This window comes from Felis catus, chromosome A3 (assembly GCF_018350175.1).
Source record: "Felis catus isolate Fca126 chromosome A3, F.catus_Fca126_mat1.0, whole genome shotgun sequence".
Lineage (NCBI taxonomy): Eukaryota > Metazoa > Chordata > Mammalia > Carnivora > Felidae > Felis > Felis catus.
Genome location: NC_058370.1, coordinates 21,355,355 through 21,372,599, shown reverse-complemented (window position 1 = coordinate 21,372,599; position 17,245 = coordinate 21,355,355). Strand labels below are relative to the sequence as shown.

Here is a 17,245-nt window from a genome sequence, read left to right as displayed (position 1 = left end):
ACACTTACTTGTAAAAGAACAAGATATTTGTGATTCCCAAAACAGGGAAAGGCTGTTCTTGCCCAGTGAGACTGAACACATTCATTTTGTAACAGGGTGTCATCGCACCTTGCTGGGATAGGTGCAGGGCAAACCACAGCTGGCCCGTAGTGGGTTCCAACACCCTGAAATCTGACTGTGGACATATAACTGTTCAACTCAGACCTGCATAGACGAGCTGGCTTCGGGACAGGACATTCTGCTATTAACGATCAAAACTCTGAGCTGTCAAAGAACCATCCCGAGACCACAGTCTCATTGCACCATGGACCTCATCCGCACACCTAAGATGCACCCTGGAGACTCTCCTCTTGGCTACGAGCTCTTGCTTCTCCTCTGCTCTCCCCTGACTTCCCCACCACCCCTCCTTACAGCTACGCAGAGTTCCGTGCTTGTGAATGTACAAGACAACTTCCTCTTTCTTTTCTATTTTTAAGTTTATGTCTTTATTGTGAGAGAGACAGAGACAGCACAAGGGAGGGAGGAGCACAGAGAGAGGGAGAGAGAGATCCCAAGCAGGCTCCGTGCCACCGGCGGGGGAGCCTGACGTGGGGCTCGAACCCATGAACCGCGAGATCACGACCCGAGCTGAAATCAAGAATCGGCCGTTTAACCAACGGAGACACTCAGGTGCTCCACGACTTCCTCTTTCTGAAAGACGCATAGGATTTCCTGGCGGGGATCTACCACAACGTCTTTAACCAATCCCCTACTGATGGGTTCTTAGTTTGTTTTGAATACTTCGCTTTTATCAGTAAGGAGTCCGTCCACCTCCTCATTGTAACCAAATTCTGGCATTTTTGCCAAAAACGTGCATGTGCTTTCTGAGGCCGGACCATGGGCAATTAGAAAGCCTTTCCCTGACAGGCCTCAGGGAGGAAGGCTGGCCTCCCCGCACCAGACCTGGTGAACAGCCCACGTGTGGCAGCCCGTCCCGCTCTCAACATAACCTGCGTTCCTACCCCAGCCGCCTGCGGTCCTAAGTGTCTTCATCTAAGACCTTCATCAGAGGGCTTCCCTAGATGTCCTTCTTCTTCCTTTGCACCCCTGCCACACAGGGAGAGAAGGGGGATGCCTGGCAGACAAGATTCCCCCCACCCCCGAGGCCACTAAAAACTCAGTACTCAGGACTCAGGACTTTCTACCTCCAGCCCATCCCCCTGGCCCTCTCTCCCCTGGCCCAGGGTCCATAAAACTGGCAGAGGCTTCAGTGTGGGTCTTCCTCTCCAGCGAGACAGTCCCCACGTCTACACTGACCCCTCTGCATTCCAACCCACGGTGGAAAGGGAACAGGGGGGTGGCGGTGCTTTCTCTGGTGTGAGCCTCTTGCTTCGACGATCAGAGTGAACGACTGAAGACTTCACCGTCACTTTCATGTGGGCTCGTTGTCGCTTTAATCCACTACCCAGGCACACGGCAGGCCAGCTCCCTCTCCAGCTCCGCCGAGCTCTTGACAATAAATAGGGCTTCGGTGAAGAGCTCGGGCCATCCATCACTTCTCTTCACACATCCACTCATGTATATGTGCAGGTACATCGGTGAAATCAATATCCAGAAATGGGATCCGATAATTGGAAGAGACTCTTCCATGATTCGGCGATTGAGTATTTGCTCGTGGTCTCTCCTCTCACACACTCTCCCCTTCTCCTGAGGTGGGGCCTGAGCGCCCACGGAATCATGGCAGTGGAAGGGGGGGGGGCGTTGGTAGTAAATGATTCAACCTTGCTCAGAGGGAGGTCTGATATTCGCCCTCAGGCCAAGAGGTAACCTCTAAGCCCTTCGCAAGTCTTGCTCCATCTGGGGGCATTGGGCGTGTCTTCCAGTGTGATCTATGCTGGGGGCTTTGGGTCCCGTGGCATCATCTGGAGCCCCCAAGGGGCTGGAGACTACAGTCATTGACATGGGACGGGGGGGCGGGGTGGTCAACCAGTGCCCACAGATGAAACCCTGGACAACAGGGCTCTGGACAACAGTGCTTGGGTGAGCTTCCTGGTTGGCAACACTCTGTGCACATTGTTATACATTGACGGGGGTTGGGGGGGGGGGAGGGCGGGGAGAGGGAGTAAGGCCTTCACAAATCCGCAAGGAGAGGTCGACCGGAAGCTCTGTGTTTGGAACTTTCCTGGGCTCTGCCCTCCAAACCTCTTGCCTTGGCTGATTGTAATTGGTATCTTTTGTTTTCAACAAACTTTACCTTGAGATGCACAGCTTCCTGCGAGTTCTATGAGTTCTTCTAGCAAATCATGGAACTTACGGGTGGTCTTGGGGACCCTCAAACTTGCGATGGGTGTCAGAAATGCGGGTGGTCTTGGAGACTGTAGCCTACCTCTAACTTCACAGGGGATCTTCTGTTCTCTGGCTCCTTTGGCCACGAGACACATTGCTGGCCTCAGACCCTTGATATCTGTTTTCTCTGGCTTGGCGGGGTCTGGGGGACCCCCACTCCTGCTGCCAGCTGACTCATCCTGAGCTCTGCTCTTGTGGCCACTGCAAACTCTGTATTCGTCAGACTTCCCGACTACAAACTCCAGAATCCACTCTGGTTAGTATAGGCAGGAAGGGGGTTTCAGCCTCCAGAGCCTGGAAGATCATCTGTCGCAACGACCCTTCTGTATATGTCTCGAGTCCAGACCTCTCCTGAGACTCTGGCCTATCCCCTAACTACAGACTTGACATCCCCCTTGAGCTAACTGGATTGGGGTGTGTGTGGGGCGGGGGGGGGGGGAAGGAGGGGCGGTGCCCATGGCCCGTGTGACAAAGGGATCTGTAAAGGCATCCTGAGGATTTCCACTGGAGTCTGGTGCATAAATCCCACCCCCCCTCGCCCCGGCACATCCGCCTGGGCCTGCTTCTCCCAGCCCGCACGGGAACATTGGTAGTAAAACACAGCAGAACAGACAACTGTTTTATGGGCCAGAAAAAGATGATTTCCCACCCGGGGCCACTAAAGAATCTAGGGCTCCGTTCTCCGCTTCCCTTAGAGAAGGCTTTCCTCCCGCCTCAAGTGATCTCGTGGGGCCCTAAGAGCAGACCTATCAGCAAAAATCCCAGGGACAGGCAGGCTGTGTTTCAAAGGATGCTCTTGACATTACTATGTCATGTTGGGGTACAGGGGTAGGCCCATCACCTCAGCCCCCAGACCCGATCAAGCCCGGGTCTCCTCCAGCCCCACCCCTCCACTGCTAGCTAGCTTTCTAGAACCCCGTCGCGCCATCAAGAATGGTCCTCCAAGGGGCGCCTGGGTGGCTCAGTCGGTTAAGCGTCAGACTTCGGCTCAGGTCGTGATCTCCTGGTTCGCGAGTTCAAGCCCCACACCCGGCTCTCTAATGTCAGCACAGAGCCTGCTTCAGATCCTCTGTCTCCATCTCTCTCTGCCCCTCCTGCTCTCTCCCTCTCTCTTAAAAATAAAAAAATAAAAAAAAATTAGGAAAAAAAAAAAAAAAGGAGCGACTCTCCAAGAAATGCCCCTGCAGAGAATCATTTCAAGAGAAATATGAAAGGGGCGCCTGGGTGGCTCGATTGATTAAGCATCCAACTCTTGGGGCGCCTGGGTGGCGCAGTCGGTTAAGCGTCCGACTTCAGCCAGGTCACGATCTCGCGGTCTGTGAGTTGGAGCCCCGCGTCAGGCTCTGGGCTGATGGCTCAGAGCCTGGAGCCTGTTTCCGATTCTGCGTCTCCCTCTCTCTCTGCCCCTCCCCCGTTCATGCTCTGTCTCTCTCTGTCCCCCCAAAAAAAAACAAAAAAAAAAAAACGTTGAAAAAAAAAAGCATCCAACTCTTGACCTTGACTCAGGGTCCACGACCCGAGTTCAAGCCCTGCATCAGACTCTGCCCTGGTAGCACGGAGCCTGCTTGGATTCTCTCTCCTTCTCTCTGCCCCCCCCCCACTTGTGATTTGTGTGTGTTGAGGGATCCTTGCATCCCACGGATACATCCCATTTGGTCAGGGGGTCTGGTCATTTTAGGATGAGACTGAATTTTGTTTGCTACTATTTTGTTGAGGATTGTTGCATCTATAGTCGTCAGAGTGGTCATCCTCTGGAGCGAGTCGTCCCGTGGTCCTGCAGCTTTCTTTTCTCGTGCTGTCTTTGTCTGGCTTTGGCATCAGGGTAACACTGGCCTTAGAAGCTGAGTTTAGAAGTGTTCCCTCCTCTTCAATATTTTGGAAGAATTTGATAAGGATTGGTATTAATTCTTCTTTAAATGTGTGGTAGAATTCTCAGTGAAGCTGTCTGATCCTGGGCTTTCTCTGTTGGGAGATCTTTGATTACAGATCTAATCTCCTTACTAGTTATGGGTCTGCTCAGACTTTCTGTTTCTTCCTAATTCAATCTTGGTCGGTTGTATGTTTCTAGGAATGTATCCTTTTCTTATAGCTTACCCAAGGTATTGGCATATAAATGTTTATGGTGGTCACTTATCATCCTTTTTATTTCTGTCATCGGTTGTAATGCCTCCTCTCTCATTTCTGTTTCTATTTGAGTCTTCTTTTTTTTCTTAGTCTAACTAAAGGCTTACCCATTTTTCTGATCACTGTTAAAAAAACATCTCTTAAGTTTCATCGGTTGTCCCTGCTCAGTGAACCCCTCCTTTCCCCCCCAGCAAGAAAATATGCACTAGCTAGATCATGAACAAACCAATGATAGCTCCTTGTTCAGAATTCTGAAAGCTTGTCATCAGATCCACAGTTCATTTGGCACCTGATCTTGTAGTATTGTGGATTACTATTTAAATATTTGGTTACGTAACTTCTCCCGAGTTTTACGTCTAACCTCCCTAAGTAAATTATAATTTCCTTGAAGGCAGGAAACAGATATTATGTGTCTTTGTGTCACCCGTGGCTCACTGCGATACTGAGTTGGGCACTTAATATGTACCTGGTGATTTGATTTGAAGTCTCTTATCACTTAACCTAATACTCCAACCTTTTCCCCAGTTATGGGCTGCCTTAGGCCCTTACCACATAGCTCTTCCAACTTACAGTCAGTTGTTAATTATCTCCACAAGCCTCCGCTAGTGCGGCACATGCGCAGTTGCCCCTGCCTTTCACTTCCATGGCACTGCTGTTCATTCAGATCACAGAGCTCCTCAAAGAATTTCCTCACCGTCTTCTCACTCTTTCAGATGATCCTAAGCTCTCTGTTGGGGTTCCGGGAGTACTTGGGCGGTGGGGGGGATGAGCCATGAAATGTTAAGTTAAGAAGATGGAAACCCGGGGCGTCAGAAAACAAGAGAGGACCCAGAGGACCTACATGTTGGGGATTGATCAAAGGCTGCAGGGATGGGAGACCTGGTAGGTAGATTGAAATGACCTTTGCCATAGTTAATGTTTTGGTGAATTTCCTTCACAACTTTCCATTTTAGGGGACCCTACTCATGGTTAAAGTCGTGTAGAGGGAGTACAGAGTGGGGTGGCTCCAACAGAAAAAGTCCCTCTTAGCTCTAACCTTCCCTGATTTGAAGTCCCTTACTGCTATGGGTTGAATCGTGTCCTCCAAAAAAGATGTGCTGAAGCTTTAGCCCCAGAACCTCAAAATGTGACCTTATGACCCTATGAGGAAGTAGGGTCTTGATAGACGTAATCAATAATGGGGTCATTAGGATGGGCCCTAATCCAATATGACTGGTGTCCTTAAAAAAAAGGGGGGGAAATTTGGACACAGACACAGACACACACAGAGGCGAGATGATGTGAAGACGGCGATCTGATGACAGAGACAGAGCTTGGCCTGATGTAGTAGCAAGCTAAAAAAAGTGCTTGAGGCTCCCAGATGCTAGGAAGAGGTAAGGAAGGATTCTCTCTAAAGTCTCAGAGGGAGCACGGCCCTGTGGATACCTTGATTTCAGATTTCTGTCCTCCAGCACTGAAAGGCAATAAATGTCTGTTCTGTGAGCCACCCAATTTGTGGTCCTTTTTCACAGCAGCCCTCCCAAACGAATATACTTACCTTCTCCATGCTTCCTTTCCCTTATCCATAAAATGGGCTCCTAATGTCAACCTCACAAGAGTGGGAAGGTTTCAACTGAGATAAACATACCAATGGGCTTTAAATTCGCCACACAAAAGTCTTCGCGCTGAAATAACCACAGGTGTCCCAGGGATCCTCTTGAGAGGAAAATCTTCCAGAGCGTTCCCTGGGAGAGGGGTTCCCAGGTGGCCATGTTCTTTTCTCAGGGCCGTGTCCCAGTCTGCTCAGCTCGCTCAAGACCATCGCTGCCTGCCCAAGTGAGTTGCACATGTGCTGAGGCAGAGCAGCAGATGATGGTGGCTGTTTGGTGCTCGGTTATTTGGGGAAAAAGTTTTGGTTTCCGCGAGAACATTCAGTTTACCCAATCTACGTGCCAATGGGGGAAGAGAGAAAGTTTACTCATTCTACAAATATTTGTTAAGTCTGCATTATGCTCCAGGTGTTGTTATGATACTTGGCATATATCAGTAAACAAAACAGACCCCCAAATCCCCACCTCTGTAAAGCTTATATTCTAGTGGGGAGAGAGAGAGGCAATAAACAAAAACATAATATGTTAATTATGTGGTTAATTAAGAGATGATAATGGCTATGGGAGAAAACAGAGCAGGGTTATAATCCAGTCTTTATTTCGTTGCTCAAATAGTCCGTGCTTTAAGCCATTAGGAGCAATTCACTTCTGTCTTTTCACTATGGCCCCAGCTTTTTCTGTGTACTTCCTTTCTCTCTAGCACCATAATATGTTTCAGGCTCATCTTTATGCAAGCTCTGGAATTAACCATATCTTCAAAGAACTTTGGTTTTTTTTAATAGGAAAATGGTACGTAGAAGCCACTACCTGGGCACTAAGTATCTCTCACTAATTATCACTAAATACGGTTCTGAGAGTCAAGGCTATACCGAAGGGTGTAGTCGCCAGCCCTTGGTATTGTCAGTATTTCTAATTTTAGCCATCCTAAGAAGTATGTAATGGCATCTCACTGTGGCTTGAATTTGCATTTTCCTAATAGCTACGTGAATACCTTTTCATGTGCTCATTGGCCATCTTTACATCTTCTTTGGTGAAATATCAGTTCAAGTCTTTAACATACTTTCTAGTTTGATTATTATCTTAAAGTTGAGTCTAGAGAGTTCTTTCCATATTCTGGATACAAATCTTTTGTCAGATATGTGATTTGTACCTATTTTCTCCCAAATTGTGGCTTGTCTCTGCACTTTTTTAGTAGGATCTTCCACACATCAAATGGTTTTCATTTTGATGAAGTCCCAGTTATCAATTATTTTTCTTCTATGGCTTGTGCTTTGGTCTAACGTCTAAGAACTCGAGTTCACCAGGGGCGCCTGGGTGGCTCAGTCGGTTAAGCGTCCGACTTCAGCTCAGGTCATGATCTTGCAGTCCGTGAGTTCGAGCCCCGCCTCAGGCTCTGGGCTGATGGCTCAGAGCCTGGAGCCTGCTTCCGATTCTGTGTCTCCCTCTCTCTCTGCCCCTCCCCCACTCATGCTCTGTCTCTCTCTGTCTCAAAAATAAATAAAACGTTAAAAAAAAAAAATAAAAAAAAGAACTCGAGTTCACCAAGCCCCAGGTCATGAAGATCTTCTCCCATAATTTCTTCTAAAGGTTTGGTAGTTTTGCATTTTATGCTTAGATTTATAATTCATTCTGAGTTAATTTTTGCATACAGTGTATAGTTTAGGTCAAGGCTCATTATGTTTCCCTTTGTAAGTAAGTCCATTCGTGCCAACGCTATTTTTTGGAAGGACTGTCCTTTCTCCATTGAGTTGCTTTCACACCTTTGTCAAGAATCTGTTGGTCATACTTGTGTGGGTCTGTTTCTGGACTCTATTTTTTTTCCCCTTGGTTTACGTGTCTTTCCCTACACTAACACCACTTGCTTGATAACTGTACCTCCACAACAAGTAGTAAAGTCAGGGAGGGTGATTCCCCCAACTTCCTTCTTCATTTTAAGTGTTTTAACTCTTTTGGTTCTTTTGCCTCTGCATGCATTTTGAAATTGGCTTGTCTGTATTTACAAAAACTTTTTTTTTAATGTTTATTTAAAGAGAGACAGAGCGTGAGCAGGGGAGGGGCAGAGAGAGAGAGGGAGACACAGAATCCAAAGCAGGCTCCAGGCTCGGAGCTGTCAGCACAGAGCCTGACGCGGGGCTCAAACTCACGAACCGTGAGATCATGACCTGAGTTGAAGTTGGCACTTAACCGACTGAGCCACCCAGGCGCCCCTGTATTTACAAAAAGTCTTACTAGAAATTTGATAGAGATTGTGTTAAGCCTACAAATAATCTGGGGAGAAATATCATTTTCATTATGCTGAATCATCCAATCCGTGAACACAGTCTATCTCTCCATTTATTGAGGTCTTTTATTACTAGATTTTACTTCTTAATCCTTCATAGAAATATTCTGCTTCAATATCCACAGATGAAATTAGTCTGTGAATTTCTGTTTGCTGCTTTGTCTTAGTCAGCTCAGGCTGTGTAACAAAATACCATAGACTGGGTGACTTACATCGCAGATATTTATGTTTCACAGTTCTGGAGGCTGAGAAGTCTGAAATCAAGGTGCTGCTCAATTCAGTTCCCAGCTAGGGTCCAAATCCTGCCTTACAGCTGGCCATTTTCTTGCTGTGTCTTCATATGGCAGAGAGAAAGAGAGATCTCTCATGACATCGTCCACACGGAACCACCTCCTGAAGGTCCCGCCTCCCAATACATCACACTGGGAGTCAGGGCTTCAACATAAGACCGTGGGGGGAGGGCACAACCCACAGCAATGTCGGTACCCTTCATAAAAAATAACGGGGCAGTGTCCCTTATTTCTTTATGCTCTGGAAGAGTTTGATGAGCTCTGGAATCACCTGTCACTTGCAGATTTGGGAGGAACTATGCAGTTCACTTGGATAACTTTCTCAGCTACTGGCACAGTTACGAGTCTGTTTAGCCGTTCTGTTTCTTCTTAAATCAGTTTCGGTCATTTGTTTTGCGTTTGTTTTTTTTTTTTTTAACTCCTGTTGGTTTGAGATCATCCTAATCTTCAAGCAGATTACCACTACGTTCTGCTAAACGCAACAATTAAAGAGAATAAAGTAGATCTCTATAGGTTGACAAGGAAAAATCGAGAAGATGTAAAAATACAGAATCCAGTTTTTAAAACAATGTTTTATTTTGAAACGAGACTCTAGTGCCAAAATAAAAGTTCGTTGTAACAGTATTATATTACTCTGAGACCTGAGCGAGAGGTACCTTTTGCCTTGGGCGTCCACTTTTGAGGCACCTGCTCAAGTTCCCTCCAGATGCATCACACCCCACAGGGGACACACCCTTCTAGAGCCTGAGACTTCCTTCTAGACCAGGCTTCCTAGTCCTGGGCACTTCAAATTCATTCCAGGGTCCATGAGGGCCTCCCCTCCTGAGGATGATATGACCCCTGCCAGGCCCAACCAGTATTGAGGTGGGGGCGGAGCTCGGATGTACAGGTCGGAGTCCCCATACACACAGGCGTGCACAGGCCCTCGTGGTGCAGACAGAGTCATGTGTGGAAGGTCAGGGTGGCCTCACTGCCACGTTCTGGCAAGGAGCTGGGGAGAGTCCAGAGATTCTAAATCTGAGCCCGGTTTTCCAGGTCTATATGAAGGTATATTTGTTTAGAGGTAGGAGGATAGGACATTTTTATTTAAGGGTTTATTCGCTGGATTTACCAAAAAATATGTAGACATTTGCTATGTGAGCCTTGGCTGAACCTTTGTCCTGGGCTCCACCAATGTCCTGTGAGGGCCTAGTCATGTTACTTCTGGGGAAAGAGGTAGGACTTGTGGGGAAGAAGGTGAATGAGGGTGTTATGGGCTAAATTCTGTCCCCCGTCAAATTCATTTTAAAACCCTAACCCCCCAGCACCTCAGAAGGTAACTGTGTTTGGAGATAAGGCCTTTAAGGAAGGGATGAAGTGAAAGCGAGGCTGTTAGGGTGGGCCCTCATCCAAGCTGGCTGGTGACCTTATATATATATATTTTTTAAGTTTATTTATTTATTTTTAAAGACAGAGAGAGCAAGTGGGGGAGGGGCAGAGAGAGGAGAGAGAGAGAGTCCCAAGCAGGCCCCGCACTGTCAGCGCAGGGGCCGATGCGAGACTCCAACTCATGAACCATGAGATCATGACCTGAGCGGAAACCAAGAGTCGGACGCTCACCTGACTGAGCAACCCAGGTGCCCTGGTCGGTGACCTTACAAAGAAGAGGACATTAGGACACACAGAGGGACACCAGGGGCACGTGCACAGCCAGACAACCACGTGAAGAGACAGTGAGAGGGCCACCACCCGTACCCCAGGAAGAGAGGACTCAAAGGAAACCAACCGTGCAGGCACTTTGATCTTGGACTTCCAGCCTCCACGATGATAAGCAAGTCCTTTTCTGTCGTTTAAGCCCCCCGGTCCGGAGTATTTTGTCAGGCAGCCCTGGCGGGCTAAGACAGGGCTTTAGCTGTTGACTCGAGATTTTCTTCTTGTTTGACTCTTGTTTCTAAAGCACACGTATCCATGCATTATTTATGCAATTAAAAGATACATATTAAAATGTCCTCTTATCATGCTTATCTGTCATTTCTCATTCCTTTTTTTTTTTTTTTAATTTTTTTTTATTTATTTTTTTTGGGACAGAGAGAGACAGAGCATGAACGGGCGAGGGGCAGAGAGAGAGGGAGACACAGAATCGGAAACAGGCTCCAGGCTCCGAGCCATCAGCCCAGAGCCCGACGCGGGGCTCGAACTCACGGACCGCGAGATCGTGACCTGGCTGAAGTCGGATGCTTAACCGACTGCGCCACCCAGGCGCCCCTGTCATTTCTCATTCCTAATTGTGCCTTCTCTGTCTTCCCCTTTGATTAGGCTAGCTGGCGGCTTATCTGTTTTCCTGTGTGGGGCTCTTTTCCGCGACAAACCAGCTCCTCAACTTACCGAGTCTACCTTTGTTGTGTTTTCCGACTCAGTAATTTCTTCTTGTCTCCATTCTGTCCTTCTTCCCTTGGGTCGATTTTCTTGCTCATTTTATATCTTCCTGGGTTGAATGCCGGATTCAGTTTTCCTTGCTCTTGGTAAGGTTACTGGGGTCTCCCTACAGCTTGGGTTCCCACCACCCTGGGGCTTGAAGACAGGCCCAAGGTGTGACCTTCCCTAACTCAGTCCACCTGTACCCAGAGTCATCATCTTTCCAAGTAAGGATGTTGGCCTGACCTTTCCAGGTCCTCTCACTTACTTTTGGGAAACTGGCACCTCCTTAATATCTGGGACATAGGCAGGGGCTCTCGAGATCGCCCTTAAAGGTGTGGCCGATATCCCTGTGTCTGGAAGACGTTCTTGCCAATTTGCTCACATCTGCCAAATTCACCGTAGACAGCATGTTCTTCCGTGACTCCCTCCTCCGTTTTGTCTCTGCTGCTGCTGCTGGAGAGGGTCACCAGGGGGCTTTCACTCAGCACTCTTTTCCTCCTCACACCCATCCAAGTGCATTGCTTCTGTCTATTGCCACATTCTACGAAAGCCAGTAGCTGGATCCTCACGGAATTGAGAGACTATGTGTTGAAGTGTCTGACTCAAAATAAAAGCTATTAACTTTGTGGATCCCTGGGGACACCTCAAAGGTCACTCTGAAGCTGGAATTCAGTGGGAAGTCCTTGTGCCCGCCGATGAGGACAGACGAGGCATGTTAAGATGCTGTTGGGAGAGAACGCAGTGGCCTCAAATCATGTGTCTTGGACAGGGAGATGCCCTGAATTGTGTCTCACGCAGGCCACTCCACGTGGTCTTTAGGTAAAGCGGCCACCAGGCTTTACTGGTTTAATAATATTCCTTTTATCTTCCTGGGCGACATCAGGGAGTTCGTTGAGTGGTATAGAAACTCGGTACTCTCAAACTTTCTTTGTTTTTCCTTTAACATTTTACCTTTCTCTTTCTCCTTTCCATTTTGTTCTTTTCATTCCTTCTCCTGATCCTGTAACAAATTTTTAAGCACCTGTATTTCTGATGCCCAGGAGGTGTTTTTATGACTCTTTCCCTTTTCCTTTGAATAAGAGCTTATCAGCTCTTCCTTTAACCATAATTCTTACCTTTTCATAGTCTTTTTTTTCAACTTTTTTTTTTTTTTTTTTTGGGACAGAGAGAGACAGAGCATGAACGGGGGAGGGGCAGAGAGAGAGGGAGACGCAGAATCGGAAACAGGCTCCAGGCTCCGAGCCATCACCCCAGAGCCTGACGTGGGGCTCGAACTCACGGACCGCGAGATCGTGACCTGGCTGAAGTCGGACGCTTAACCGACTGCGCCACCCAGGCGCCCCTCCTTTTCATAGTCTTTTAAGAAACAGAGTAATCTTTGATTTACCCGAACTGGCAATTATTATGTAAAACATTCTTTATGTGTCTCGGTCAGTTTTTGCCAGGTTGTGCTGCGGAACAAACAATCCCCAGATCTTCGTGGCTCATCCCCACCCTGGTTTATCTCTCACTCACATCACGTGTCAGCTGAAGTCCTGTTCAAGTTCTCCTCCTTCTAGATCCGGTCTACAGGAAGAAAGAGAAAAATCAAAGTGCAAAAGGGATGAGCCAGCCAGATCTAATCCCTTTTAAAGGCTTTTGCCAGGAGCCCACCCCTTCCTCGTTCGTGTGTGCTCATTCTGCAGCCTCCTACGGCATGAGCAGCTCTTCCAGTACCCAGTTCTGCAGTGTGTGACAGCCAGCAGCACTGAGGGGCCGGCAGCTTCTCCCAGCATCCCCACCTAGGGCGATTTTATATCCCAGTGTCTCCACTGGGATACCTTCTGTGAATAGCTTTCCGCAGCACCACAGAAGGCAATTTTCTGGCAAGTTCCACTAACACAGACCGCAGTGACTTGTCTACCACCCGGTGACCCACAACCGTGCCCTACTAACAAAGTCTAGATCTCACCTCTGGGGGGAGAAAATGGGGGAGGTGGGAGCTCTAGCTCAGCTCTGAGAGTAGCGGCTGCTCCTTATCCTGTGTTCTCTTCACTTCCCACTAGCCCCTCCCTCAGGACTGCAATCCCCGTGATAGTTTGTCATTCTTTATATTAAACTTTCCCTGTCCCAATTACCGTGTGGTTTTTCTCTCCTGATCGAATTCAGATTAATGCACCCACCCAGCATTACTGGCTCCCATCTCATTGGCCAAGACTAGCTCAGGGCTCTTTAGCTGGACAGGCAGACAGGCAACCGCTTCAGCCAACCCAAGATTCTGCTAATCAGGAAGAGGGGACCTGAGGTCTTAAGTAAGCAATTGGCAGTGTTTGCTTCCATAGCAATATATTGATAAGGATATTGCCCAGAGCTCCAATTACTCTTTCTTTCTTCCTTTCTTTTATTTTTTGAGAGAGAGAGAGATAGAGTGCATGCACGTGAGCAGGGGAGGGGCAGAGATAGAGGGGGACAGAGGATCTGAAGCGGGCTCTGTGCTGACAGCAGAGAGCCTGACGTAGGGCTCAAAACTCAGGTACCACGAGGTCATAACCTGAGCCCAAGTTGGCCACCCCGGTGCCCCTCCAGACTTCTCTGTTCTCTAGGACACTTCTCTTGACCACACCCATAGGTAAAAACTCCCCCCGACCCCATATCCAGGCTCATGCTCCCAGGCACTATGGATCCCCTCAATGTCGTCTATTAGAAAAGGATTAAGTAAATAGAAGCAAATGTAACAAGTACGATTTGCACTGTTACGGGTATCACTCAGACCAAATGTCTCACAATGTCCCTCCAGCCTTTGAAAGCCCCCAGCCCTTCCAGCCTTTCAGAGTCCGCGAGCCACAGCAGTCCCGTCGGCCCTTCGTGTGCTGTGACCTGTGTTGTTCTGCCTCCCTGACCCTTTGAGCCCCTTTCACAGGGGGGCTGACACAGTGTCTGTCCAAGGCAGCTCCTGGCCCAGTCACACTGGCCCCCGCAGGCAGGGATGAGTATCATCTCCTTTCTCAGAACACTCCCGGGGCTCTAGGGCACGTCCCTGCGGCGCAGACACTGTTCCAGCCGCTCCTCTGACTCGAGTACAAGTTCCAGCTGACATGGAAACTGGAGGCGGTGACAGCGACTTCCTGCGTGACTCAGGCAGGTTATTTCCTCTGTCCTTACTCAGGGCTTGCTGTGAGCGTACAGGAGACAGTGAATGAGTCACGTGCCCGTCACCGTGCCCAGCACAGAGTAAGCTCTCAGTAAATGCTAGTCGGAGGCATTATTCCTTCTATTTTTTAAGAGTTCCTGGTTACCTTATCAGAAAGAGGGGTCTCTCCCCCCAAGAGCGGGTCGTCTCTGGCTGAGGAGCCTCCAGGTGAGTTCTGGCTGCTTTGAGGTCTTGCGCATCAAGAGAGGCCCCTCTGAAGGGACAAAAAGGGAAAGCAGGAGGCAGGCAGCTTAAGGAACCAAGCTCTTCGGATGGATGTTAGCCTGAATTCGCAGGAAACCTGGTACTGTGAGATCTTTCCAGAAGCCCAAGAACAGCATTCAAAGTGCGGACTACACCGCCACCTGCTGGCCATGTCTTGGAGAGGTAGGCTTGAAGGAATGTAGACAACTGGTCACCTAGGATGCTGGTTAACCAGGCAGGTTTCTGACCCCCACGCTCGGGGTGCTGGGGTGTCTGCATGTTATACTGAGTCCTTCGGGCAGTCCAGTGCTCCCCTCCTCTTCCTACAAGGGGACCCCACCGTTAAGTTGAGAACAAAAGTGTTCAAAATGATGTGATGAACTGAGATGGACTTCTGCCCCCAAACACCTAACCTGAAACTAACTGGGAGGAAATAATCAGACAAACCTAAATAAAGAGAGTGGCCTGTACTCTTCAAAAATGTCAAGCTCGTGAAATACAAAGAAAACGAGTGAACTGTTTCCAACTCAAGCCGACTAAAGAGACAGGACAACTGAATTGCAAGATATGATCTAAGATTTTTTTCTTTTGCTGTATAGGATGTCATGGGCAATTGACAAAATCTGACGGCTCTTCTGACAATACTGTATCAATGTCAATTTCACGATTTTGATCATTGTACCGTGACTTTGCAAGAGAACATCCTTGCCTTTCGGGAACACACACAGAGGTCGTTAGGGGTAAAGGGTCACCAGGTCTGCATCCAGTTTGCCGACAGTTCAGAAGGAAAATATATGCACACGTGTAGTCTTAGTGAAGGGTGTTCAGGAATTCTTTGCACCGTTGCTGCAACTTTTCTAACAGTCTGAAATTGTACTGAAATCTGTTTAAATTTTTTTTCACAGCCCTCCTGAGAAAATACAGAGTGACGTAATGCCAGCATACATTCAGTTACGCATTCATTACACCAGGAACCCCTCACAGATGGTAGCTACTCTTATGGTGAGCGTTGTACCCCATATAGGCTCGCACGATCACCACGTTGTGCACCTGCAACCAATATGACGTTGTGGGTCAGCTATACTTTTGGAAAAAAAAATAATAATGAATCAGGGGCGCCTGGGTGGCTCAGTCGGTCAAGCGTCCCACTCGTGATTTCGGCTCAGGTCATGACCTTGCAGTTTGTGAGATCGAGCGCTGCGTTGGGCCCCGTGCTGACAGTGCAGCGCCGGCTTGACAGTCTCTCTCCCTCTCTGTGCCGCTCCCCCCACCTCTCAAAATAAATAAATAAACATTTTGAAAATAAATTAATTAAATAAAATAAGTAAAACACCGTACAGTGGAAAAACAAGCAAATAAATAAAACAAGAACACCCCACCTTTTTGCGAAGCCCTCGGCAGGGGCCGGGTGTGTCCTAAGTACTTTTCGAGATGTATCTTGTTTGTCCTCACAGCAATCCTATGGGAGAGATGCTCTTATTCCCCCTCAGTTGTCAGACGAGGAAACCTTCACTTCGGACAGCTGCGTGCCAAGGCCACCCAGCTAGTAAGTGATGAAACTGGGATTCGGAGTCATCAAAACCCACCCAGTAGCAGGTAGGGTCCACAACACGGGACGACTACAGTCCACCTCGGTACTGAAAGGACCGGGGCCCGCTCCTGTGGCTGCCACATTGGACCCCACAGTCTCGGCCCAACTCACCTGGGCCTTGGCTCTGTCTCTGCTCTTGTCGCTGCCCCTGGCCGCCCTTCTCACCACCTCCAGTAGCCCCCCCCCTCTTCTGCGCTGAGCCACCTATGTTCCTTCCATGCCCCCTCCCTGGGAGGACGCTGTACCTCTTCTGTTCTCCTCGGATCCTCTAGCTGCCCTCCCTCCGAGACTCTCCGACTCTCCCATCTCCCACCATCATTCCTTTGGCGGAGGCGGAAGAGTGTATTGCTCGCTCCGGACACGGACTCAGGCCTGGATTCCAAACCGACCCTGCCACTTACTGGCTGTGTGATCTTGAACAAGTCACTGCACCTCTCTGAGCACCTTATAAGTCAAGCAGAGCTATTATGACCCAACTCATTATGAAGAGAAAGTGAGCCGAGCCATACCTACAGCCCCTTTCATGTGACGTCTGGCAAGCAGTGAGTGCTTAATAGACGCCAGCTCCTATTCCTGTGTCCTGTCTCCACCGTGACGGCTTTACATTTTTTCGGTTAAATTCGTGATAGGCACGCGTCGAAGTTTTATTTCAATCTTGCCACACAGCCACGTCACAGTTCCCTTTTGTTAAGGACGTTTTGCAGGAAAAGGGAGTGGCTGGATCATCACCATTACACTGGATACAAGACAAAGGATGTCTAATAATCAGCTGGATGTGTGGGTAGCTGATTTCCCCAAAGAGGTTTTAATCGTGTTAAAGCTTATCAGAAAATTGCTTAAGCATTTATCAGGAATGCTAATTTCCTCCCACAGGGACGGTGTATTGCATCAAGCAAGAGAATTCTACACCAGACCGTGATTGGGGCACCTTCTTCTTAATCACACCCGCAATAATCAAGGCTGACATTTCCTGAGGCCTTACTATGTGCCCAGCCTGGAGCTGCGTCCCAGGCCCAGCGGGTGCTGTTAGCAGATCCTGGATGCATTCCATCATTGCCCCCCATGCCCATGGAGTATGCTCCCACCCAGTTCAGGGCCGGACGGTTCAGGCGGCTACTAAACGCCAGTGGAATGGGTGAATGGGGGTAGCGGCCATCATGCCCCGGGCCTTCGTGCAATGTGGCACGCACACCCTCTGCTGCCCTCCATGCCACCAAGATAGAAATAAACGGGATTCTGCAAGTAGAAACTACCCACCGCTCCTCCGATTTAATG

At 48.7% G+C, this 17,245-nt stretch overlaps 1 long non-coding RNA gene across 1 annotated transcript; it reads right to left on the bottom strand.

Annotated features, from left to right (window-relative positions):
• Positions 1-12,358: 12,358 nt before the first annotated feature.
• LOC109498560 lies at positions 12,359-16,370 on the bottom strand. Its single transcript, XR_002155383.3, has 3 exons — positions 16,216-16,370; positions 15,759-15,838; positions 12,359-12,572 (listed from the first exon to the last, which is right to left on the bottom strand). It is a non-coding gene; the product is annotated as an uncharacterized LOC109498560 (long non-coding RNA).
• Between the last annotated feature and the right edge of the window lie 875 nt (positions 16,371-17,245).